At 41.7% G+C, this 25,983-nt stretch overlaps 1 protein-coding gene across 14 annotated transcripts in view; it reads right to left on the bottom strand.

Moving 5' to 3' along the window:
* Positions 1-25,983, bottom strand: part of LOC105472909 (solute carrier family 8 member A3) — a 141,489-nt gene that overhangs the window by 47,530 nt on the left and 67,976 nt on the right. For 2 of the 14 annotated variants that reach the window (XM_071099965.1, XM_071099966.1), the window contains exon 1: positions 314-6,898. The exons of 11 other annotated variants lie outside the window; for them this stretch is intronic. The gene's annotated coding sequence lies outside the window, so the exon portion shown is untranslated. Of the gene's footprint in view, positions 1-313; positions 6,901-25,983 lie in introns of those variants that run through there. One more of the 14 variants, XM_071099968.1, reaches the window with a different exon arrangement.

Below are 25,983 nucleotides of genomic sequence, written 5' to 3'. Positions count from 1 at the left end.
TCTCTCTTCCTTCCTACAAACCCTGGCTCTTCACTTTCTTTAATATCTTATACTCCCTTGACTCCTACTCTCTTTTATTAGGTCTCATTTCATTTTCTTGAAGCTGGTACTTGAATATCCTATATCAGTTTCAATATTTCGACGTCTACTATTGATCTCATTTCACATTGCTTTGCAGATATCTGGTTTCAGAGCCACGCACCCTTCCCTTGAATCCTAACAGGGAAGCTTGGTGCTTTTGATCATTTGAATCACCATCTCTTATGTTCTATTTTAACTTGAGGCAACGTAATCTCCCTCCTTCAATACTTACTTCAAACTTAGCTGATCTTTGATTTTTCGAAGTCATGTTTAGAAGTGTGACCTGCAGGATATGCCAGCCTGATAACCACAAATTACAAACTGGACTATTTTGCTGACCTCACCATCATCCTCACAATTGCATTTATTACAATTTTAAATGTACATGAAAGCTCATTAGTTACTGAGACAATTTGAGATTTTTCTCTCCCTTCCCCCAAATCCTCTAAAACACCATTGTGCTGTGGATATACAGTTCTCAAGCCAACATTTCTCACCATGTTACTTCCTATCCAACCCTCACAGACTGTATACTTTGTTTTTCTTTGATTCTATTCTAAAGAAATCCTTGTAGGGTTCTTGAGATCCTAACGCCACATGATTTTCAAAGGACTTTGATTTTTCTATCCTTAACATCAGGACTTTATCACCTTCCTTCATGTCCCTTGGCCTCCAACACTACTGAGCTACTTGCCCTTCCCAGGTGTTCATAATCTTCTTCATTTTTGCTTATGTGATTGTTTCTGTCTGGGGTGCACTTCCTCCCTTGTACACCTCATGACTCCCAGTCATTCTTTGAGGGTGTGCTCAAGTTTCCCTCAGCTCTCCTGGAATGCTTTCCTGATGCCCCTCCTCACTTCAATCCAGACCCGCATGGGTCCCCACCCTGCCCCTGTCGTGCCTCTCGGGGCTCTTGTGTTGCAGAGCTGGCAGCTTTGCTTTGTAGTGTTGATTACTTGTCCATGTCCACACCTCCCTCTAGACCAAAAGCTCCTTAAGGTCTGAGTATTATCACCTAGAGTGTCAACCTGCTTCCCACACCCCTGGTTTGGGGTACATTCATGCCTCTAACCCTAACCACGTTGCTCACATGGGAGTGGCTATCTTTTTTACAAAGACTATCTCTCCCACAGAATGAGTGGCCTAAAAGTTCTCTGACAATCCATTTCCAACATTTAAATTGAAGATGTGGGCCTGAGGGCTGCCTGCAGTTATGTCTCCAGCCCAGTGGAGGGAACCAGTTTGAGAGAAAAAAGACGGCCTAAAAGAAAAAATAAAGAATTCTGGAGACATTTAAATTTCTGGTTTTCATCATTCCTGGGACTTTCTTTCTCATGCTTTGCTTATGCAAGCCAAAAAAATCCCAATTTCTCCAAAGTGAATTCAAGCTGGGTTTCTGCCCTTTGCAACCAAAGAATCCTCTGAAATAATACGGACCATCTTATTCATGTCTCTACCTTCAGTAGCTGACTCAGGTTTTGGCATTTAATATGGGCTTCAGAAACATTGGCATTGTTAGTTCAAAGCCTGAAGTTGTATTTGTTGTAATGTGGAATCAGGAATTGAGGTGGGAGTAAGCACATGTCATACTGCGACAGGTGTACAAGGCTTACACCTTAGAGCTGTATAGTGAAGTACTAACTCCAGACATTTTGAGCATCTCTTTGGGTCTGAGTTTATTCTGTTGGTATTTGGCCTCCATGCTGCAGAAGTGTTGGCTATTTCTTATCTAACAGAGAATGATTAGCTCTCCTAGGGTGTAGCCCTGAAAGACAAAATGAGGGAGACCATAGCATGCATACTCGTTAGATGACTTGGTTGCCCAGTTGTCTTTCTGTTTGCGTGGTGCACAGGGTATTGGGTATGGGAGACAGAACAGCTGCAATGGACACTGTTTACCAGCTGTGTGGTCCTGGGAAGGCAGCTTCACTTCTCTGGGCTCTTTTTTCCCCCATTTGCCAAGTGGAGAGAGTAACACCTGTCTCACATACCTCACAGGACTATTGAGGAGATGAGATAACATATACGGCAACGCTTTGTTGTTTTCAAATCCTTTCTCGGAGAATCATGTCTGGCCCTTTTCTAAACACAGAGGGCACTGCAGGGCTGATGGGCCGGCTTTGATGAACACATGGCCCAAGAAGGGGTCACTGCTTCAAGAACTGGCCTCATGCACCTTTGTCAAGGAGCTGGGGTGAGCCTTCCCAACTCTGACATCTGCTTTCTGTCTTTTCTGTCCTCTTAACTCAATTGTCAAACAAAGCTTCTGGACACTTCCCATTCTGCCACTGCTCAGAAAGCCTCTCTGCTCAGCCTTTGGTTATGAAAATGGAGCCTGAGTCCCCCGCCTACCTGCCCCATGTGGGTGGAACACACCCTCTGGTACCTGCCCTAGCTCATGAGTTGGGCTGAACCTCAATGAAACCCGACAGGCTGTTCCCTCACAGGCTCCCACTAGTTTGTGCAGTGTCCAGGATGTTTCTGTTGAATACAGGTAACTCTGCATAAGACCCAATGTTGACTCCTAGCCGGACGGTGTGGGCCAGCATGGGAAAGTGGCCAGGGGAGCCCCATCTAGTTCTGACTCTGTTTCCTTCCTTGCTGACCTTTGCATAAGTAGCTTCCAGCAGCTTCCTAGTCTGCTAGACTGGAAAGGACATCTCTGACATCTCTGACACCCAGTCCATGGCCTCCCCTCCAATGGGAGGCAGTGGTAGAAAGATGGAGGCTTTGGAGATGGATTCAAATCTCAGTGCTACAGCCACCTACCTGTGGGAACTAGCACATAGAACACAACATTGCTGAGTCAGACTCTCAGCCTATGAAATGTGGATAATAAAGCTTGCATAACACTGCAACAATGGCTGATTTTTGGGTAGCTGCCTGGTATATAACAGGTGCTCCATAAATATCAGTTTCCTTTCCCATCCTTCAATTATAAAACCAACAGTTCCCATCATTACAATGTCTTACATTTCTGGAAGAAACTTGCATGCACAATCTGATTCCACAAATGAAAATATTTCAAAAAGAAGTCTTGGAGGAAGAAATACATTTCCTTATCTCCCCAACCTGCTGAGACCCAAATTCTGGGTTCTGCATTCTCTCAGCAACAAGAGAGAACACAGCATGAGCTATACTCCTTCCCAGCCTGGGGACATTGAGGGAGGAGTGGGGTTCAGTTTGTCAGCCTGCTCAGGATGAAGACAGAATGTCCCCCCTGCTGTTGGTGGGGAGGAGGTGCCTCCAGAGCTCTGGGCTGGGTACGGCTCAGCAGAGCCCTCGGGGCTGAGGATGTGTGTCAGCAGCAAAAATAATTCCCATCTGCTGGGGCTGCTTATGTTTTCAAAGCACTTTCTCTTCTTTTATCTGTTTTTCCCCATACAGTATCCATGTGAAATGGGTATCATCGTTCCCATCTGACAGATGAGGAAATGAAGCAGAGAGCAGCAGTATTGCAAGTGGCTAAAGCACAGGCACTTAGGAATCAGACACAAAGCTGTGTCCATATCCTGACTCAGGTGCATAACCTTGAATTAGCTTCTTACCCTCTGAGCCTCCATTTGCTTATCTGAAGTATGGATCTGCAAGTGCTCACCTCATAGAGACGTTGTGAGGTTTATGAGGGCTTGTCACATGGTAGAAAGAACACAGGTTTTGGAGATGAGTATTCGAATCCAGGTGTTCTAAGTGTTGGCTCTACCCATTGACAGATTAGCAAAGAGTTTTCTTCCATAACTTCACTTTGGTTGCTTCTGTCCTGGGGCTGTTGACCTGAGACTATTCTAAGAGGGCCCCAGGGCCCCCCGGCCAGCCAGTGCTCTGAGTGGGCTCTGAGACAAAGTAGAGAAACCACATTCCTGTAGAAATCAGACACCACATCCAGTGACCTAGCATTGACACAAAGGCCAGAGATCTGGACCCCAGCCAGGTTACTTCTGTGCCTCAGTTTCTCCATCTGTGAAAAGCACACAACTTACTTATGCTTTGAGCTTTTGAATTGTCACTTGGACCACGACAGCAGCTTCCTTCCCGTCCTCCTTGCTGCCCATAGGCCTGGCAGTGGCATCTTTACTCCATTTCCCTGCCCTTTGGCTAAATCCTTGACCCAAGCTTTCTCCCTGGAATGTGAAGTTTTAAGGATACTATGGTTGCCTGAAACAACGATATGTAAACTTGGGAGGGTGGATCCTGATTTTTCTATGTGTATGATGCAGCAATGAAAAATCGTCTGAAGAGAGAGGGAAATGAGACAGAGGTGCAGAAAGAAGCAAGTAAGAAACCATTTGGTTCCAGGGAAAAAGACAGGAAGTTACCGGCAACTTCCCAGTTCTTGTTTTCAGCACCTGTTAAGGCCTGTTTGCCCTTCTGTGAGTTCTACAAATACCCATATATCTTCTTTTCTTTTCTTTGAGGTGGAATCTCACTCTGTCACCCAGGCTAGAGTGCAGTGGCGTGATCTCTGCTCACTGCAACTTCCACTTCCCGGGTTCAAGCAGTTCTCCTGCCTCAGCCTCCCAAGTAGCTGGGACTACAGGTGTGTGCCACCACGCCCAGCTAATTTTTGTATTTTTAGTAGAGACAGGGTTTCACCACGTTGGTCAGGCTGGTCTTGAACTTGTGACCTCAGGTGATCCACCTGCTTTGGGCTCCCAAAATGTTGGGATTACATAATATATGTATCATGTATCAGCCACCATGCCTGACTCCCATATATCTTATACATTCAACTTTATAGATATATAAAAGGTGCCTTTACTGGGTTCCTGCTTCTTATAACCAAAACGGAGTGACAAGCATGCACTTCCTACCCTGCCTTTGGATGGGCTACATGGTCACTGTTTGTTCCTAGTCATGTCCAATTGTCACAGCACCCAGGTAAGTCCTTGGACTGAAAAGGGTGTCACCGAACACAAATCGTTGACAATGAACAAGATGAATGTAACTCTAGGACAGGTGTCCTCTGCTTTACTGTGCAAGAAGATTTCAGCTGATCTATCTCAACCTTTTCCCTGGATGTTTTCAAGTCAGAGGCAATATAGATTGGTAATTAAGAGCACAGGTCCGAGAATCAGACTGCCCAGTTTCACATCACAGCTCCACCCACTTACTAGTTATGTGACCTTGAGCAAATTCCTCTATCACTCCACACCTCAGTTTACTCATGTATCAAATGGGGGTATTTACAGTACTCAGCTCACATGGATATTGTAAAGAATAACAAACAAATCCTCAATTCATGCCCCTCTTCATTCTCATGTCCTCAACAGAACAGAGAATGCATTTAGAGGAGAGGCTGTGGCAAGTGGGGCTTCCAGTGGATTCTGGTTTCATCTTTTCCACTTTGGTCTTTTGCGGGATGAGGAGGGAAGCTGGAAACTTCAGAGAAAACCGAGGCCTTGAAGAGAGGCAGGTCAACAAGCAGATAATCAAAGATAAACAGAGTCTTGTGAGTAAAGAAGGGGACCAGCCTACCAAGCCAAGTGGGGCCCTCGTAGCTGTCCTTCTGTGAGGTAACTGCATAGAAATGTGGGGAATTAAATGTCCTGAGGAAGGAGCTGCCGGACTGTGGGCTGGCGGCTGGAAAGGCTCCTGCTGCCTGACAGTGTGAGGCAGGACACAGTTCTGCAAGAAATGTTGCGGGGACCATGGGCCAAGGGAGACATGGCAATCAATACAAACTAACTGGGAATATGGGAAGAATGGCAATGCAAGAGAGTCAGAATGAAACTTGTGAAAATCTTGATCGTAAGGATTTTTATGAATTTAGATACCACCCTCAGAAAAGCTTTTTTCTTTAAAAAAAAAAAAGCCACCTCTTTGAAGATGAATGAAATCCCAGCAGCACATCTGCAGACTACTTTCAGCTCAACAATACAAAGTTACTATAAATGGTTCTGTGCACAGAACGTCATTTAAAATGTATGACAGGCCAACAATAAGTTACCGATCTAGGACTGCAGATTCTCAAATCCGGTTGTCTGGGTACAAAACCTGGCTCCACCACTAATTAGCTGGAGGACCGCAAATGAGTTTCCCAACTTCTCTGTGCCTCAGTTTCCTTGTTTGTACAATGGTGACCGTTTAAGTGTCTAGTCCATAGAATTAGGGAAAATGAGTTAACACATATAGAATGCCTAAAACACCATGTGGCACAGTAAAGGTTCAATAAACATTAGCTGTGACATCTGCTTATGTTTTTTTTTTAAACCTCTTTGTCTTGTAATACAAGAACACACAAACACGCACACACACACTCCAACAATCCAACGCAAACAACTACTCCAGCCTAAAGAGCTTTTTAAAGTACAGGGGCAGGTGAGGGCATAGTCTGGCTGAAAAGCACAAGCAGGAGTTCTCAGAACCTCAGTGGCCAAAGGTGCACTTGGCATCAGATTCCAGCACCAATCACATGGTAGATGTGCCATCTCTGACCCCCCAGATCCCGTCTTTGAACATAAACTTCCAATGTGTTAGCATTGTCCTCTCTTTCCTGCTACTGCTCTGTCTTCTTCTCTGCTACTATCCTGGCTGCCCCATCAGGTCTGTGGGAGGGGAAATCTGTGAGCAGCAACATCAATCACACTCCCTAGCGTAAGTGACACCCTGGCTGGGCCAACTGAGCTCATGGAAAGGGAGATCAGAGGTTCCCCTGACATGTGACCAGGACAGGTGTTATGGCAAGTGCCCATGGGCTTCCAGTGGGAAGAGCTAACCAGGGAACACCAGCCCCATGCACCCAAAAGAGGTGCTCCATCCTTCCTCCAATTCCATAAAACCCTTTTCTTTAGAGGTTTTCCTCCTCTTTCACTTAAAAAAAATAGCCCCTCTGCCCGCACAGTCCCCTGTCCCTACCCCCAATCTCTATCTCATTACGCAACTGCATGGGCTAAAAATATTTCTGGCAGCCGTGATCAAACCCAAACTGAGCAAGACGCAGATTTAATGAGGCTTCCATGGAAACAAGATTCCTTTTGCCAGGCAGAAGAAAGTGTCTGCGAGGGAAAGGAAGAGGGCACGGAAGCATGTGGAGAGGAGACTGAGGTGTTGGTTAGATGGGAGCAGCGGGAAGTTGGAGGAAGCCTCTTGGCCCAGCAGCACTTTCTGGAAGGGGTTCAGCCCACAGCTGGGGACTGCACCCACTGAAGACAGTCAGCTGTCCTGGTCAGCAGCATCTTAAAAGCCACACCGTGTGAGCTCATCAAAGGAAACCACAGCTTCTGCCAGGCTGGAGACAAATATTTACCACTAGAGTCCCTTGAACAGTCAAACACTTAGCAGCTGAAAAGTAATTAAATGAAAATATAAAAATGAAAAGGTGCCAACTCTGGAGTTCCTGATAGTGCTTTGATTAGAACCAAGAAAGTGCAGAAAAGAAAGGTTGAGAAAAACCAGACAGATGTGATGATTTCTATCCTGCAGGTTTTCTACTCCCTTCAGGAGGCATTTCCATGCAGCCCATGGTTCTCTGGGCTGCTGGAGGTGTGAGGTTCCTGAAAGAATCTCAGAGGGAAAGCAGAAATCTTTAACAAATGCCAGGTGGTTCAATGATCCCCAGTTTCATCCCTCCAGAGCAGGGATAGCACCTGATGTAATCCTGCTGCCTCTTCCAGGCCCTTACCATTTTCTTGCTATTTTCCATTGCAATTGCACTAATTTTTCACATCCTGAGAAGCAGGGTGCATACCGGTTAAAAAGCGGGGGTCAGCAAACTATGGTTCACAGACCAAATCCACGTCCAATTTAACCCATGAGTTGTTCTTGTAAGGTTTGTAAATTTAAAATGTTTTTTACATCCTAGAGGATTGTGACAGAAAGAAGAATATGTTACAGAGACCATATGTTGCCCACAAAGATTAAGATACCCACTCTCTTCCCTTTACAGAAGTAGTTTGCTAACCTCTGGTTAAAAGCAAAGACTGCGGAATCAGATAGATTTAGTTGCAAATCTCAGTTACTTCATGGACTAGCATAATGACTGTAAAGAATTTACTTAATCTCATTGAGTCTCAGTTTTCCCAATTGTAAAGTTGGGCTAAGAATGCCTGTCTCATACAGAATGAAGCTAACAGCTTAGCACAGTGTTGGCCACATAAATGGTCTACAAATGTAGTTAGCACTACCATTGGGAAGGATGGAAAAGTAAGCTTGAAGCGTGGCAGGAAAATGACTTAGATTTTTTTTTCAAGGATACACTGCCTGCAAATATTCTGCCCCTTGGTTTGCACTAAGCACCAGATATGCATCCTTATGATTGATTCAGGGATTTTATTCAGAATTCCCAGAGTTCTAAGGCTACAATGCATCCCAAGGGTGCAGGGATCCTGGGCCACAAGTTGTTTAAAAAGCATCTGATAACAAAATCCTAAAGCCAGAATCTGCTGCTCACCTAAATCACTACCTTACAGCATTGTGCTCTTAAGTCTGGTCCATTATGCACGAGACCTCCTAAAACCAATGTTATCATGTTAAGATCCCTGTGCTGACTTACCCATGGCCTCTAGAATGTGGAATGGCAGAAAGGTGGCAAAGAACATGTACTTAGAAATCAAACAGTCTTTAATAGTACAAAGCCACTCTGGCCTACCTTGTTCTCCTCTTCATCTTTTATAAATGACTGGATAAATAAATGAGTTCAAAAGTCCTGAAGAGACACTAGCACTGCATTAAATCATCCCTTGGAATAAATAACTGGGCTTCTGAGCCAAAGTGGTGCTGAGAAGGTGGTGCTGATGAGGTCAAGGTTAAACCTGGATCAGCCACTCAACTTTGTGAGGTCAAACATTCAGATGGTGTTTCCAGCCTCGGCCCAGTTGTGCTGGGAATGTCCACACTGATCACAGAGGAGCTAGTGGGGGAATGCAGAGCTCAGCATATTCACTCCTACTTAGGGACAACAGCACACAAAAGACTGCAGGGCTTCTCGATTGATGGCTGATTTTTTGGCGTAGTCTTTACTGGCTTTTTAAAGAAGATATTAGAATGTTTAAGATGCAATTTTGCAATAAGAAGGTTCAAGCAACTTTAGATTTTAACAGGGATGGCAAAGAGCCTCACAAGGCCAGGAATGGAAATGGGGAAACTGCTCAGTGTGGGAATTAATGGGAGCAAAATGATTATAAGCCCTCACAGGACTTCCTTTGTGCTCACTGATATTTATTAAGGGCATAAAAAGCCAACATGATTCCAATCTGAAAAACTGAAAACATATTGCAAAAGGGAGATTATACTTTGCACACATTTTACCCTATAAATAAGGATAGAAAGAACCCAAAAGAATGTGAGACCAAGCAGTGTTCTGGAAAGAACTCCTGATTAGAGGCCAGGAGACTGTTCTAGCTGTATTTCTGCCTCTGGTACTATGAGCTTTGCCAAATCAACTGGCTTTTCTGTGTCTCAAAATCTTTATCTGATAATATTCACAATCTTCCTTATAGGGTTTTGTGAGGCTCAGAGGAGCTATGCAGAAAATCCTCTTTGAGAAGTATAAAAGACTATATGAATGTAAGGTATTACGTTTATCATCAATGATAAAATGAATAGATGATCTAAAAGACAGAAGTCAATTCATTTATTCAATAGGTACATACTGCATACCTACTAGGTGCAGGCACTAATAATACTGTGGATGTGGTATAAATAAAAAGAGACAGGATCTCTATTCTCCTCGACTGTGCATTCTGGGAAGGCAGACAGACATAAAACAAAACACACATAATTACAACTTAAATAAGTGCTTTGAAGGAAAAACATAGGGTAAAACAAGAGTATGTGATGGGGGATGAAATCTAGACTGACTGAGCCAGGAATGGCCATCCTTAGGAAATGATGTTTCAGTTATGAGGATAACAGTGGACAAAGAAAGAGAATGGTGGATCATCATTAATGGGGAAAGAAGAACTTGTGAAAAAACCTGGTGGTAGAAAAAACCTCTCTCTCGAAGAAAGAGAGAAGACTTAAAAAAAGGGTGTATGAGGGACAAGGTGGTGCAGTAAGAAACTAGAGAAATAGCCAGAATTTTTACCATGCAGGGCCTTGAAGAAGATGTTGTAGATCACAACGTTATTCTAAGAGCAATGGAAAGCTACCAAGGGGTTTGGGGCAGGAAGTGGCATGTCTCAGTTTGTATTTTTAAAATGATCCCTTGGACACAGGAAGGGGAACATCACACACCGGGGTCTGTTGTGGGGTGGGGGGAGTAGGGAGGGATAGCATTAGGAGATATACCTAATGTAAATGACGAGTTAATGGGTGCAGTACACCAACATGGCACACGTATACATATGTAACAAACCTGCACGTTGTGCACGTGTACCCTAGAACATAACATATAATAAAAAAAAAGAAAACAATGATCAAAAAAATAAATAAATAAGTAAAATAAAATGATCCAAGTTGAACTTGTATCTCTGGCCATGATGGAGGAACTGGTACTAGAAATGATCTCCCATTGAAAACAATCATAAAACTGGAAAAAATATTTGTAGAAATCATTTTCAGGTATTGAACAGAAAACAGTGCAAAATTACGACATTTGAGACAAGGGAAATGCTTGAAGCAATTACTACACAATTGTCCAGCCTTTTCTCTGCAGATACTTTCCTGTTGTGGAGCAGGAAGACGGAGCCCCCAGAGAGTGGCAGTTTAGCTCCCTGGAGGAGGCAGACGATAAGAGTTCTGAGTCGTTAAGATGAGTGAAATTTGCAGGATAGGGTCCCTGAGAAAAGGAGGCTATACTTGAAGTTTAGCTTCCTAAACATCAAATATGGAGAGGGCCCAGATGTTTGCATGGGAGTTTCCTGCAAGTCTTTGGCTGAAGGCTGAGCTGTCCAAGTGCAAGCAAGATTCCACAGGACCCAGCAGAGATCTCTTCTTACAGGCCTGAGAGATGAATGATGAATACATAGGTAAGACCATGCCAAGAAATGTCGCAATTCCTGCTCAGGTGAGAACTCATTGACTATCTCAGACAATAGAAATAAATGTAATAGAAGTAAGGAGCATACAATAGAGCAACAGTCATACCCTAGGACTAACTTTAAAACTGAAATAGGCTCACTCTAACATAGAATAAGATCAAGTTTGACAGGAACAAAAGGTTCTACTAGCAATTTAACTACTTCCAGAACAAAACTCAATACCCTTAAAAGGAAGATAATGTAATTGATACTGTTTACAATATTTCATTTCAATATGCAGCAAACAATAAATGATTACTAGACATGTGAAGAAACAGAAAAAAATGTGACCAAGAGATAAGGTAAAGATCACTCAATAGAAAATAGCCCCAAGATGACTCAGATGGAATTAACTGACAAGGACTTGAAAGCAGCTATTAAAATATGTTTAAGAGCTTAATATTGTGATCACAATGAATGAACAGACCAAAAATCTTAATAGAGAAATTAATACTATAAATAATAACCAAGTAGAAATTCTAGATCTGAATGCCCTTAATATCAGATTGAAGGTGGCATAATAAAGGATAAGTGAACATTAATAGAGATCAAGATAAATTGTCAAATCTGAAGAACATAGAGAAAAAAATTGAAAAATGAACAGAGTCTTAGTGATCTGTGGGACAACGTCATGCAATCTAACATGTGTACAATTGGAGTTCCGAAGAGAGTAGAAAGAATAGAGAAGAAAAAATATAAATATAATTGGCTTAGAATTTTCCAAATTTGCTGGAAAAAAAAATAGCTCACAGAGGTTAGAAGCTCAAGGAACACCAAGTAGAATAAATACAAACAACAATAATACCACTTAGGCCATCATAATCAAAGTGTTGATAACCACAGATAAAGAGAAAAATATCTGGAAAGCAGCCAAAGAAAAATAACACATTATATATAGAGAAAGAGCAAATAATGAATGACTTTTCCTCAAAAACAACAGAAATCAGAAGACAGTGAAATCCAAGAGTATAGGAGAAAACTGCCAACCTAGATTTCTATGTCCAATTAAAATATATTTCAAAAACGAAGGCAAAATAAAGATATTTTAAGATACATGGAAATAGAGAATATGTTGCTAGAAGTTCTGCACTGACATGCTAATGGAAATGACACCAAATGAAAACATGTTTACAGGTAAGACTAAAACAGGTAAGAATGAAAAGAAAGCAGAAATGGTAAGTTTGTAGGTAAGAATAAAATGTTATATGTATTTTTCTAATCATAAAATCTTTAATTCACAAGAGGATTGGGAAAAAGGTTATAACACTCTATTGTGGATTTTACAATGTATGTAATGTAATACACATAATAGCACAAAGAATGGGGGTATAGGGTCATAGACTGCTGCAAGCTTCTTCTATTTTATGTGAAGTGGTACAATATGATTTCTAAATTGTCTGTGGTAAGTATAGATATTGTTATCCCTAGAGCAAACAATAAAAAATAATACAAAGATATATAGCTATAAAGCCAATTGAGGAATTAAAATGGAATACAAACAAAATTAACTGAGGAGAAGGTAATAAACAAGGAAGTGAGGAACAACAACAAAAGATGGGAAATGTCACAAATACCAAGACAGCAGATTTAACTCCAACTGTATTGAAAAGCATATTATATGAAAAGGCAGAAATTGTCAGAAAGTAAAAATAATCATGACACAATTAACTGCATACTGTCTGTAGACATGGACTTAAGTATAAAGGGATAAATAGTGTGAACATAAGATAATGGAAAAATACAAACTATGCAAACAGTAAGCATAAAAATGATGAAGTGGCTACACTAATATCAGCTAAAAAGACTTCAAGATAAAGAATATTACTAGAGACAAATAGGGACATTTCATAAATAATAACAGAACTGTTATTAGACACACATACATTTATGATTTTTGTATCTTCCTGATGAATCAATTTTTAAAATTGTTTATGAAATGTCTCTATCTCTGGTAATATTCTTATCTTATCATCTCTGGTAATATTCTTAATACATTTGAAAAGGCTGAAACTTTATAATGTATATATTTGGACTGTAGCAGAATTAAATTAGAAATCAATAATAGTAAGATATCTGTGAAAGTTTTCAAATATTTGGAAACTAACTACATATTTCTAAATAGCCTATGAGCCAAAGAAGAACTCGCAAGAAAAATTAGAATACATTGAATAAAAGACAATGAAAAGACAATATTAAAATATGTGAGATACAGCTAAGGCAGTGCTTAAAGGGAAATGTGTAAAGGTTCAAAATCAATGATCTCAGCTTCTATCTCAAGAAGCCAGAAAAAAAATGAACAAATTAAACCCAAAGTGAGGAGAAGGAAGAAAAGAACAAAGATAAGAATTGGAATCAGTATAATGTAGATACACAACAGGAAAAATTATCAAAGCCAAAATGTAGCCTCTTGAAAAGATTAATAAAATTGGTAAACCTCTAGCAAGACTTCTTTTAGAAAGTGAGAGAGGGAACATCAGGACAGATCTTACAGACATTCAAAGGCTAACATAGGAACATTAGCAAAGACTTTGTTCTAATGAGTTTAACAACTCAGATGACATGGGCAAACTTGTTGAAAAACACAATTCATCAGAATTGTCACAAGGTAACATAGAAAATATAAGTACTGTGTATTAAAGAAATTGCATTATTTATCAAAAACCTTTCCCCAAGGAAGCTCTAAGTCCAAATAGTTTCTCTGGTATAATCTATTGATCATCTCTGAAATAAATAATTTCAACGTTGCATAAATTCTTTCAGAAGATAAAGGTGAAAATACTTCTCAACTTACTTTGTGAAGATTGCCTGATCTTGCTTTCTTAAACCCTTACAAAAATCTTACAAGAAAAATAAAAATTGCAGACCAACATCTCTCATGAAAAAAGACACCTAAAGTACTTAACAAAATAGTATCAGATTGAACCCAGAAGCATATAAAAAGGATAATATATCGATGACCACATAGGATTTATGCCATGAATTTAAATTTGCTTCACATTTGAAAATCAATAAATGTAATTAAACCATATTAGAAGCTTTAACAAGTAAAGCGATATCATCATCTCGACAGATACATAAAGAACCGACAAAATTCAAACTCATTCATGGTTTAAAAAATTATTAGGAAATAATAGACTGAGTAATAACATACTGAAATAACAATAGACTGAATTATTCAATCTGATAAAAAGCATCTATGAAAAACTGACAGAAAACATATTAAAGCAAACCGGAAACAAAGCAAGAATGTCCATTCTCACCACTTCTATTCAACATACTAGAGATTCTAACCAGTGTGATAAAACAAGAAAAAAGATGCATGTGCCTCTTATCTCACATCTGGATAAATAAAATTTATTTTGCAACCCCTTTGTGCTAATATTCTCACATACTTTTTTTATTTTATGAGAAAAGAGAATATTCTTGGAAAATGGACTATATTTGGTATCTGTGAATTGGATCTAAGTTTTATTGTAACAGAAATCTTAGTATTTAGAGGCGCCTTTGGAAAGTGAAGAATCATTTTTATAATATGAATAATTATCTCATACAGTGTTAGTTTAGAAAGTTCACATATAATAAACTCTGTTTTAGTTATTTTGTGATGATGATGGTGTCAGGTTGCTGCTGCTTGCAGTGAGGATGGTAAAAACCTTTATTTAATAATAGGATAGAGCCTTATGTGCCTGGAAGAGTGCCAGTATGAAATCATGACCTTACTAGAATAAACTGGGAACCTCATCTAGAGGAAGATCTCAGAGTTGAAGCCCATGTTCAATTTGATATGATTAAATTCTTTATTTCATACTCTTTTATACTTCTGTTACAAGAAGTTGCACAGGGTGTACTTACTTGTCTGCCTTCCTACCAAATTGTGAGGATTTGAGGACATGGATGCTATGTTACTTGGTTTTGTATCCCAGTGCCAAACACAGGACCTGACCTATGGGAATCCAGAAGAAACAAATTCTCCAGCAGGAGCAGGAAAATTTTTCACAAGCATTGAAATTTCAGCTGGATCATAAAAGATGAGAGAAATCTTTCCTGTCAGAGAAGTGCAAAAGTACCAGTCTGAGCACAGGTCACAAGTTCAGGATCCCACAAATGGTTTACGGAGTAAGAGTAACAAAGAACAGGTAGGAGTTGAGGCTGGAAAGTTAGTTTGGAGCCAGATTGTGGATCCTTTGGTTCTGATTTCAACAGAATATGATTTAGATGGATTGGTTTCTATCTCCTCTACATAAAACCAAATAACCACACTCTGGTGACTGAGAAAGGACAGCATTTGGGGAGCAACTCTGTTTACTCCACAGACTAAAAGTGAACTAGAAAAAAAAAATCCGATAACTGTAGTCAGTTACAGTGAAACCAGGCTCCTTATACATCTACTGTGGTTGATACTTTTTATCAGAATCCTTGAATAGAATAACCACTTCACATTTGGGTTGTAATAAATGCTGCCAGCAGCCACTGTGCAATTGTAAACATGCATCTATACATCAGATCCTATCGACAAGGGCACCCAAGGCATTTTCAGTTTCACTGTAGGGAGACATTTGGTTTGCCCTGTGCACAAAGCCTTGAGACATTTCAAACAGAAGCCAGCCTCTTGATTTGTAGAGACGCTACAGTAGATTAATTCATGCGAATACCATCCAGTGGGGTCCTAACACAATCACAGCAGCTCAAAGGGCCACACAGCACATCTTTTCACATAAGCTGCTTTCTACAATAGGGATGAAAGACAGGGAAGCCTGCAAACTCAGAACCAAAGATTTCCTTTCTGTACATTTTAATGCCAGAAATGACGCCAGCAGGAGCTCCCTGCAATCCTTTCAAATTTGGAGCTGGGGTGGAAAAGGATTAGAGAGAGAGTGAGGCACCACAGCAGATAAACGTTGCCGCCCAGATAATTTCCCTTGTCCTTCCCCTCTATTTTCCTTTCCAAAAACCTACTTTCATCATTCAGGTCAGGTCTGAAAATTCCTTTCTCTCTGATAGATGTTTGGCATCTGTGCATGTGTTTGCCCTTCGTCTTTCTTCTCTTGGATGTCTTTACCATGATTTCCTATGAGAGTTGCTTTCAACTCCCTCATGTCCACTTCAGCGTAGGCTCTCCAATGGCAAAGATGTTGCCTCTCTCGTTCACTGTCATATCTCAGTGCCTGGTACAGCCTGACACACAGTAGAGTCTCAATAAAAATTTACCAAACAACTGGGTGAGCAGCCAGAGTTATTTCTGAGATTCTCTTCCAAGTTGTCTCCAGCTACTGAATGGAAACTGTGAAGACAGACTCATTTGCAATATCCAACTGAAGGTTGTGGATTAAGAAAAAGGGCCTGTAGTCCCAGCTACTCGGGAGGCTGAGGCAGGAGAATCCCTTGAACCCGGGAGCCAGAGGAGAATTGTTTGAACCTAGGAGGTGGAAGTTGCAGTGAGCCGAGATCACGCCACTGCACTGCAGCCTGGGCTACAGGGTGAGACTCCGTCTCAAAAAAAAAAAAAGAAAAGAAAAGAAAAAAGAAAAAGGCTCAGCACCTCCCTGTCTCTTTTCATTCTTACAATGTCCCTGTCCTCACAAGCCAACTTCTTTTGCTGCTTCATCTCCCCTTAGACTCATGTACTTCTCCAGATGGATCACTGGGTTCCTCCCAGAGAAAAATACCCCTTTATGAATCAGAGCTTTGTCTCACACAGCGTTTGGCAGGAGGACTGCTCTGAATTAGAGCAGCTGCTGCTCATGGTGGTGTGGTCCAAGTGTACACAAGTTTATTTAAGAATCTTCCATCCTTAGATAAATTAGCTTTAAAATAGCAATCATATTATTTTATAATGCAAAACTGCCTTCAATCTTCCATATTTCCCATTGCATTGAAATTCTAAACTACTTCCCTGCCTCTCCACCCTAGCCACAGTCCTGCCACACTAACCTTCTTCCACTGTCATTTCCTTACCAGGCTCTTCTTTACCCTGGGCCTTTGCAAATGATGCTCCCTCTGCCTAGACTGCTCTTTCACCAATATCTGCCTGTTTAACTTCTATTCTCTCAGGCTGCACCTTAAATGTTGCTTTGTCAAGAGGCCTTCTCAATCTAAAGTTTATCCATTGATGTCTGTCTCAGCACTCTTTTATTTTTTGTGTAGCACTTCTCACAAATTGTAATTTTATATTTATTTTTTATTTAGAAGTTTTCCCTTCTAAAATGGAAAATTCTTCAAGGAGAGGGACTTTGTTTTTATTATGACTGCATCCTAATCATTTAACACAGTTACTGGCACACAGAAGGTTCTTTTTTTTTTTTACTTTAAGTTCTGGGATACATGTGCTGAACATGCAGGTTTGTTACATAGTATACATGTGCTGAAGGTTCTTAGCCTATATATACACACATATATACGTATGTATATGTATATATGTATATATGTATATACGTATATATATGTATATACGTATATATGTGTATATACGTATATATGTGTGTATATATACTTACCTATACGTGTGTGTGTATGTGTATATATATTAAAAAGAGTCTCACTCTGTTTCCCAGGCTGGAGTGCAGTGGCGTAATCTCAGCTCACTGCAACTTCCACCTCCTAGGTTCAAACAATTCTCCTGCCTCAGCCTCCCGAGGAGCTGAGACTACAGTGCATGCCACCATGATCGGTTAATTTTTGTATTTTTGGTAAGGATGGGGTTTCACCATATTGGCCAAGCTGGTCTCGAAAAGTCCTAACCTCAGGTGATCCGCCCGCCTCAGCTTTTCGAAGTGCTGGGATTACAGGCATGAGCCACCGTGTCTGACCACAGCCCAATATTTTTAAATAAAAATAAGAACAGAATATATCCTACCTAGCCATCTCCCTCCTACTTGTTAAAGCAGAAATGACCTCTATAATATCATGGACAAATAAATAAAGAATCCACTACATTTTTTGACAGTTGTAGGATTAGGCTGCTCTGAATGTTATAAAGTTGTCTTTACATCAAGTCCACAATCCCCTTCCTCTAAAGTTAACTGTCCAGTTCCAGTTTTACAATATGGAGACATGTAGAATACATCTACTTTGGTTCTTTTATTTTCTTATATATTTGTTTTTACTTTTAATTTTTGTGGGTATGTAGTAGTTGTATATATTTATTGGGTACATATGATGTTTTGACAGAGGCCTGCAATGTGAAATAAGCACATCATGAATAATGGCATATTCATCCCCTCAAGCATTTGTCCATTGAGTTGCAAGCAATTTAGTTATACTCAAGTTTTTAAAAAATGTACACCTAAGTTATTATTTACTATAGTCACACTGGTGTGCTATCAAATAGTAGGTCTTATTCATTCTTTCTGTTTTTTTGTACCAGTCAACCATCCCACCCTCTCCCTAAGCCTGCCACTACTCCTCCCAGCCTCTGGTAACTATCCTTCTACTCTCTACGTCCATAGGTTCAACTGTTTTGCTGTTTAGATCCCACAAATGAGTAAGAACATAAGATGTTTGTCTTTCTGTGCCCGGCTTATTTCGCTTAGCACAATGATCTCCAGTTCCATCCATGTTGTTGAAAATGACTGGATCTCATTCTTTTTCTATGGCTGAATAGTACTCCATTGTATAAATGTATCACATTTTCTTTATCCATTCATCTGTTGATGGGCACTTAGGTTGCTTCCAAATCTTAGCTATTGTGAACAGTGCTGCTGCAAACATGGGATTACAGATATCTCTTTCATATAGTGATTTCCTTTCTTTTGGGTACATACCCAGCAGTGGGACCGGTGGATCACATGGTAGCTCAATTTTTAGTTTTTTGAGGAATCTCCAAACTGTTTTCCATAGTGGTTGTACTAATTTACATTCTCACCAATAGTGTATGAGGCTTCCCTTTTTTTCACACCCTCGCCAGCGTTCATTATTGCCTGTCTTTTGGATAAAAGCCATTTTAACTGGGGTGAAATAATATCTCATTGTAGTTTTGATTTGCATTTCTCTGATGATCCATGCACCAGATTTTCAAGCACTAAATGTTTAAGCTGCCATGACAGTCCACAAATACTGCATTCACCCTATGGATGAAGTCCTATTCCAACTATAATAAGAAAATTTAGCCCAAGTAATAAATTTGTATTTTAAAATGGTGATAATGATTCTTAAATGATAAATATCTTAAGGATCAAGGGCCATGTTTAATTTGAAGCATTTTGTAAACCATCAAGTACGATGCAAAGGTAAACTATTATATTATTTGTTATCACAAGCGAAGATCAATACAGAAGGAAAGATACGACCAATGTAGAAATAATCATTACAAGAGGCAGAATATAATGGGAAATAATAAAAATATAAAGAAGAGTTTGAAGACAGTGACATATTGGCTGGCAACTTACTTTTTGTGATGTCAGTTTCCACATTTGTCAAAGGACTCATAAATTCTTACCCTTCTCAGCTCCAGGATTCATAAGGCTCAATTGAGAAAGTGAATGTGAAAACATTTTGGAAATGGAGACGCTATTCAAACATATGATAAGGTGACAGTGGTGATGATGGCAATGATAATTTGGGATAACTTTTGAAGTAAGTCCTTGATTTTGACAGATAGTGCTAGAGGAGGAAAGGGGAGAAGACATAAAGGCTGAAAAACATCAGCGACGCCAGGGAACTTGAGCCGGAGAGTAAGTACAGGAGAATGGTGGGAGCTAGAGCTGCAGTTACGGTAAAGGGATTTGTCAGCCAGCTCTTGAGTCTTCTGCTGCAGAGGAATTTTTCTTTTTAGTAGGATAGAGGCATGTTCCCTCCAACTCAGACCTCAAGCGGTACTTTGGAAGACCTGCTTGTGGAAGGGCACTAAGAATGGCGAGGGAGAGCGGAAGAGGAGAGGGAGAGACTGAGTCCAGCCATTAGGTGAGAAGAATGGATGGCACAAGGTCCCTGAGGTTGCCAGAGAAGGTCGGGATCTAGAGCACAGGTGAAGATAAGCAAGAATTACATGCCTTCCCTCAGACACAGGAAGGGCAGTGCTCTCGTCAGTGTCTCGGAATAAATCACCTCTTGAGGACGAGGCACTAGGGTGGATCCGGGGCCATGCATGAGAAAGGTGAGAAAGGTGTGGACCAGTCACTGAGGGGACGGACTAGGCCATCAACGAGAGGCATGAAAGGCTTGCCACACAGCCCTGACAGTCTAGGTGGGACCAGGGAGCAGGATTTGTGGTGGAGACAATTCATGGGTTTCACAGCTTCCTGTCCTCTCAAAGCCTGGATGCGGGAATGAAGAAAATGGGCTGTAGACAAGCCAAGTCTGAGGGCTTCTGGCTCTTTCCATTTGTTCCAATGGGCTTCCCAGACTTCTCTCCATCCTGAATGTATTAGTTTCCTATAACAAAGTACCACCAACTGGGTGGTTTGAAACAATATGCATGTATTGTCTCACAGTTATAAAGGCTAGACGTTTGAAACAATGGTGGCAGCAGGGCCATCCTGTCTCCGAAAGCCCCAGAGGAGGATGCTTCCTTGCCTCTTCCTAGCTTCTGGTGGCTCCTGGCAATTCTTGGAGTTGCCTATCTTGTAGATGCCTCACTCCAGTCTTTGTCTCTGTCCTCACATGGCCTTCTCCTCTGTCTGTGTCCCTTTTCCTTTTCTTACAAGGATGCTAGTCATACTGGATTTAAGGCCCACTTTACTCTGGTATGACCTCATCTTAACTTACATTTGCAAAAAACCCTATTTCTAAATAAGATTGTATTCTGAGGTTCTGGGTGGACTTGAACTTTTGGGGTCCACAATTCAACTAAATACATTGGTCTTTGTGTCCATTGGAGACTTCAGCTTGGGGATGGTCTTGAGATATAGCACTGTCATGCCTCACTTAACAACTGGGATACACTCTGAAAAATTTGTCATTAGGCAGTTTCATCACTGTGCAAACATCATAGAGTGTACTTACCCAGACCTAAGTGGTATAGCCTACTACACACCTAGGCTGTATGGTATAGCCTATTGCTCCTAGGTTACAAACCTGTACAACACGTTACTGTACTGGAAACTGTAGGCAATTGGAATACAATGATAAGTATGTGTGTATCTAAACATATCGAGACATAGAAAAGGCACAGCAAAAATAGGGTATTATAATCTTAAGGGACTACCGTCACATATGCAGTCCACTGTTGACCAAAACATCATTATGCAGCACGATTGTATCTAGAACTGGCCTGACCAGTACACGTAGGAGAAAGCATATGGCATTTGCCAAGTGTACTAGAGCTGAGAAATCATCCTACTTCTTCCTTTTATCTTCTTTTATTTATAAAGTCATTTGTATTCCAGAAAAGACTGTTATTTAGCCATTCTTACCTCAATGTTGATCCCTTAACACAGAGAAAACGATCCTGCTAAAGGGAAAGAGAGATTAAAAATGAGGTGAATCACTAAATCGTTAACACTATAACCACAGGCTAAATAAACGTGCACAGATAGAGCCAGGATTGCTTAAAATTGGTTCACAAAGCCACATCTGTGCTGAAGGAAGCTACAAGTTTTAAAGTATTTCATTAGGTCACATGCCTATCTTGTTCAATTATAGCAAGTTCAAGGTCAAATCAGAATCAGCAGCCTAACCTGACTGTAGCATAGGGGACATTTTTTTCCTGATGTTCCCAGGTGTTCATGGAATTTTCTTCTCTGAAGATTCGAGAATAAGTCTCATGAACTGCCAACGCCAGGACTAACTCAAACCATGCCCTCCCTACATGGCATTCATAACCCAGAAAGCTAGATCCCTTTTACCTTCTTCCCCAAGAAAGTTTGTAAACTAAAGCCCCAGGTCCTTGGATACTTAGATGGGCCTGCAAAGTTGTGTACAGAAGTAACTGAGGAGTCTTGGGTGGAAGAAATAATTTGAGCAGGAAGAGCCTCACCGCCTGCGGACCACCTGACATCTTACAGTGCTGGCCTTCAGCACTGCTGACATCTGAGGATCATCTAGGATTTTAGAGTTGGAAGGGACATTAGGATCATTTGGTTTAAGCTTCTCATTTACAGGTAAGGAAATTGACAGGGGAAGTAACTTGCTCAAGGACACACTAAGGGCTTTTGGCTGGGCTGGGAATAGACTGAGATCTCTTACTCAGCCCAGTCATATTTTCAGTACCTGCAACAGCATTCAAAATAAAACTGCAGCTGCAAGAAGGTGAACCCAGCTCTCACATACACCTGCTCCGATTTAATTGGCATTGTCTAATTTCTGCCCTGAAAATTCAGGTTCGGAAATGCAATGGCTGAAATTGTTGGAGGTCGGTTTCAAAAGCACTCTCTAACCATCTCTCCTCCCTGCCCCCATCCCTACCATCCTCTGGCAATTCCATTAAAAATAACTCTGACTTTAAATTGGCCTAGAGATCATCATCCACTCTGCAATTATATAACCCTTCAACTGAACGCATTATCATACCAAGCAAGACCCAAATGAGTTTACAGCATGACTGTGCTACCTGAGAGGAAAGCCAGACCCCTGCTGGGAGTCTGCAGAGGCTCTGAGGAGACTCAGATGTGCAGGTTCCTCCCCTCCTGAGCTGGTGTGTGGGTGGGAGAGAGGGCGTGCTCCACAGAGTCGGAGCGGTGGAGTTTCCTTGTCTCTTCCTCTCCCAGGACCAGGCAGGGCAGATACACAGGGGACTTTGCAGAGCCAGGTGGGGCTGATAGACGAGTGTCTGGCTCCCTCATCAGGAGCCATGACCAAGAATTCCCTACACAGAAATAATTGGAAGGATCTAGAATCCTAGATTCTGAAAAATGCTAGTGCTCTAAGGACACTTCAAGATCATTTTGTCTGTAGATCTTTACCCTTGTTTCCTCAGATGAAGGAGCTGAGGCCCCACGAAAGGAGGGACTTTCAGGAAGCACTTGGGAAGACGGCGGCAGAGTCAGGACTAGACTCCAGCGCAGCGCACTCGGCGCTCGATGTGCTTTGCCTGCCCGAGCTTTGGATTCAGTCATCTTTTCCTCCCACTCCTCTCCCCTCAAAATTTGAGGAAGGAGCCCCCTTCTTCTGATAAAGTACTAAAGAAATTACCCTTTGCAAAGATGACTCCGGATAGCAGGCGTTTCATTACTGGCTACTTGCGCAACATAGTGTAATGGTTAAAAGTCCAGATTCTTTGGTTTCACTCCCATTGCCCCGGTTTTCCCTTCTGTAATAATGGCTCTAACTTTACAAAGTTATTACAAAGAATAAATGGACAAATTCATGGGAAGTACTCAGCACAATTCCTGGCACACAGTAAGGTCTGATACATACCAGGTGCTCTTCTTACTCCTCGGCCTGTGCATGAGGAGAGGGGTAATGGGAAGAGCAGCAGGAGCAGGTGGAGGCTGCCCTAAGGGAGCCTGAAACGTGGGTGGTGGAAATAAAGAGGTAAGTGTGCCTCACTAGCTGAGCACACAGCCAGTGGCCACAAGAGCTGGGATATTTATGCTGGACTTTTCACTTAGCAATTCTGTGAACTGTGACCTGGGGCAAGTTACCAAATCTTTCTAGGCCTCAGATCTGCAAAATGAAAGGGTCCAACCAGAGATGTCTGAGGCACATTCCAGCTCGAACACCTGTAGATTTCTAGAAAAGTCTTCCTTCCCATTGTGAGAAGGGAAGAAGCAGAGGTCCTATGCCACCTGAAAAAGCATCTCCCAGACCGTCCCTCCCTCCACTCATTTAACAAGGCCTTTGTCAGATGCCAGGCCCAAGTTTCTCAAAGGAATACATAGGCTTATGTTTATTTTGCAACAGGGGATGATGAGAAGAAAAAGAATTGGCACCCCCCTCCCCCACAAGTAGAGGTAGTGCTGAAAACTCAGAGAGGGGGCATAGACTTTGAACTTGGAAGTAGCCTGGGTCAGGGTAGCTGGGGAAATAATAAATATGGTGCTTGGGTCTTCCTGACTCTCTCCCATATCCCAAAAATATTAATAATTGTCTGAGAGGCCAGGAGTGGAACCAGATGCCTCACCTATTCGGTGCATACTAACTAAATGGCAAGCACTGAGAACACTGTGTGTGTGTGTGTGTGTGTGTGTGTGTGTGTGTGTGCGCATGCGCGCGTGTGTTTGTGTGCAGGGTGGAACAGGAAGGATCTGTGGAGCTAAGCAGAAAGCACAGGTTGAGAACTTTGGCTCTAAGGAACATGGCGCTTCCACATGCAATGAGAGCTGGCTAACAGCCACGTTGTGTATCATCTCCCCGTCAAAGCAGGCCCAGGCCTTTACAGGTGCCAGACACATCACCCACTTCATCATTGGTTCTCAGGTACACCAGTAAGTCTATAATATACTGGCTGAAAGGTCAGAGGAAGCAGTGGTATGCCTTTATGTGTGGCTCTCGAACAAGTAATTCCCAATAAGCTTTTCTCCTCTCACAAAAGGGGAACTCCAGCCACACTTTCTGACAGGGCTGCTGCTTCTCCATTTGGAAGGAAGCTGGTGCTCACACAGAAGGTTTAGAAAGGGCACAGCCGAACCTCTGCCTTTAAAACAAATCATTGAGAAAGAAAATGATGCAGATTGGATTCTCCCCATGGAATTTTTAGCAATAGTACTGCTATATCACAAGCATACCAATAGATAAACTTTATCCAAGCAGAATCATCAACAACATCTGAGTATGATTCTCGGACTTTTCAACATGAGTAAGCCAATCTGGTTCGGTGGCTTTTCCTAGCAGAAAATTGAGATGTCTTACCACATAGCCTCAGACACATAGCTTGATTTTTTAAAAAATTACCTGTGTTCTCCAGGGGATCCCTGCCTGGGATTCAGCCTACTTCCAGTTCTAGTGGATGCTAAGGTGTGCAGCTCAGATTCCCCTTTGGGACTATACCCTCTTCTTCTAGTTGCGGAGAGTCTTGGTGCCCAATGTGGCTGAGTGCCCCTCTTAGGATGCCCTGTGTCCAAAGAGCTCTCTCACTTAAGGTCATGCCCCCATGGGGTGCAGTGGGAAGCCCACATCCAATGACTGGCATGATTCCTTTCCCAGTTGAAGATATTTCTGAAGGGCCCTCTGTGCTTAGAGCTCCTCATGGCCCAGGATCCACTGAGGTCTTTGTGTTACTGGCATTGTGTTCCACTTTCTGTGCCCAGTTGGACTTCTTTCACTTCCTCCACAGGTATGGAGCCTTAGGGCTTAGTTTGAGCATTAAACCTCCTTCATGCAAATCTTCATCTGAGAATGTGATTTCTGGGATACCTGACCTGCAACACCAATTATCAACTTCTTTAGGTTGTTCTTAACTACACAAAAACTAGACCTGCGAGTATGAATTAACCATGCTTTTAATTTTTTTTTTCTGTATTTTCTGATGCTTTGACATCCGGGGCATTGCTGTCTCTAGAGAGACTGCTGCTCCTTGGACCAGCCAATTTCTAGTGATAGTAGAGGACTCAACTTGCATATGCGCCTTTTGTATACAGATCAACCAATCCAAAGCCTACACCTCCAACCACCTCTTTTAAGGAGCTCTCACACTCCAGACCACTATCCAGCTGCCCTAATCACCCCCAGTGCCAGACAGTAGAAACAGTCTGTACACCCCGCAGCTCAATCAAGTTATTCAAACCCGATAATCCTAAACACGCTTACTCTGCCCCTCCCATTCTTTGCCACTGAATCCACAGTAGAGCCCCTCTCCGTGTTTTCCTCTTGCTCCTTCTGCCTCGCGACTGACCCTGGTGCTTCCCCATGTGGCCTGCATGGGGCCCATGCTTCCTATTTACAGGGATTTGTGAGTATAAATACTTCTTCCTTCTGGCAGTCATCTCCATGTCTGTGCATCTTACCACATCTGATTAAAACAAATTCCAGGTAAATTTTAAAACAAGGTATTAAAAAGAAGCTTCTCCAAACCAACAATGTATCTGAATCCCTTCATATATTCTGCTCTTTAAGGTGACAGAACCATGGG

The sequence above is a fragment of the Macaca nemestrina genome, chromosome 7 (assembly GCF_043159975.1).
Source record: "Macaca nemestrina isolate mMacNem1 chromosome 7, mMacNem.hap1, whole genome shotgun sequence".
Classification (NCBI taxonomy): domain Eukaryota; kingdom Metazoa; phylum Chordata; class Mammalia; order Primates; family Cercopithecidae; genus Macaca; species Macaca nemestrina.
This window is presented reverse-complemented; position numbering and strand designations above follow the sequence as displayed.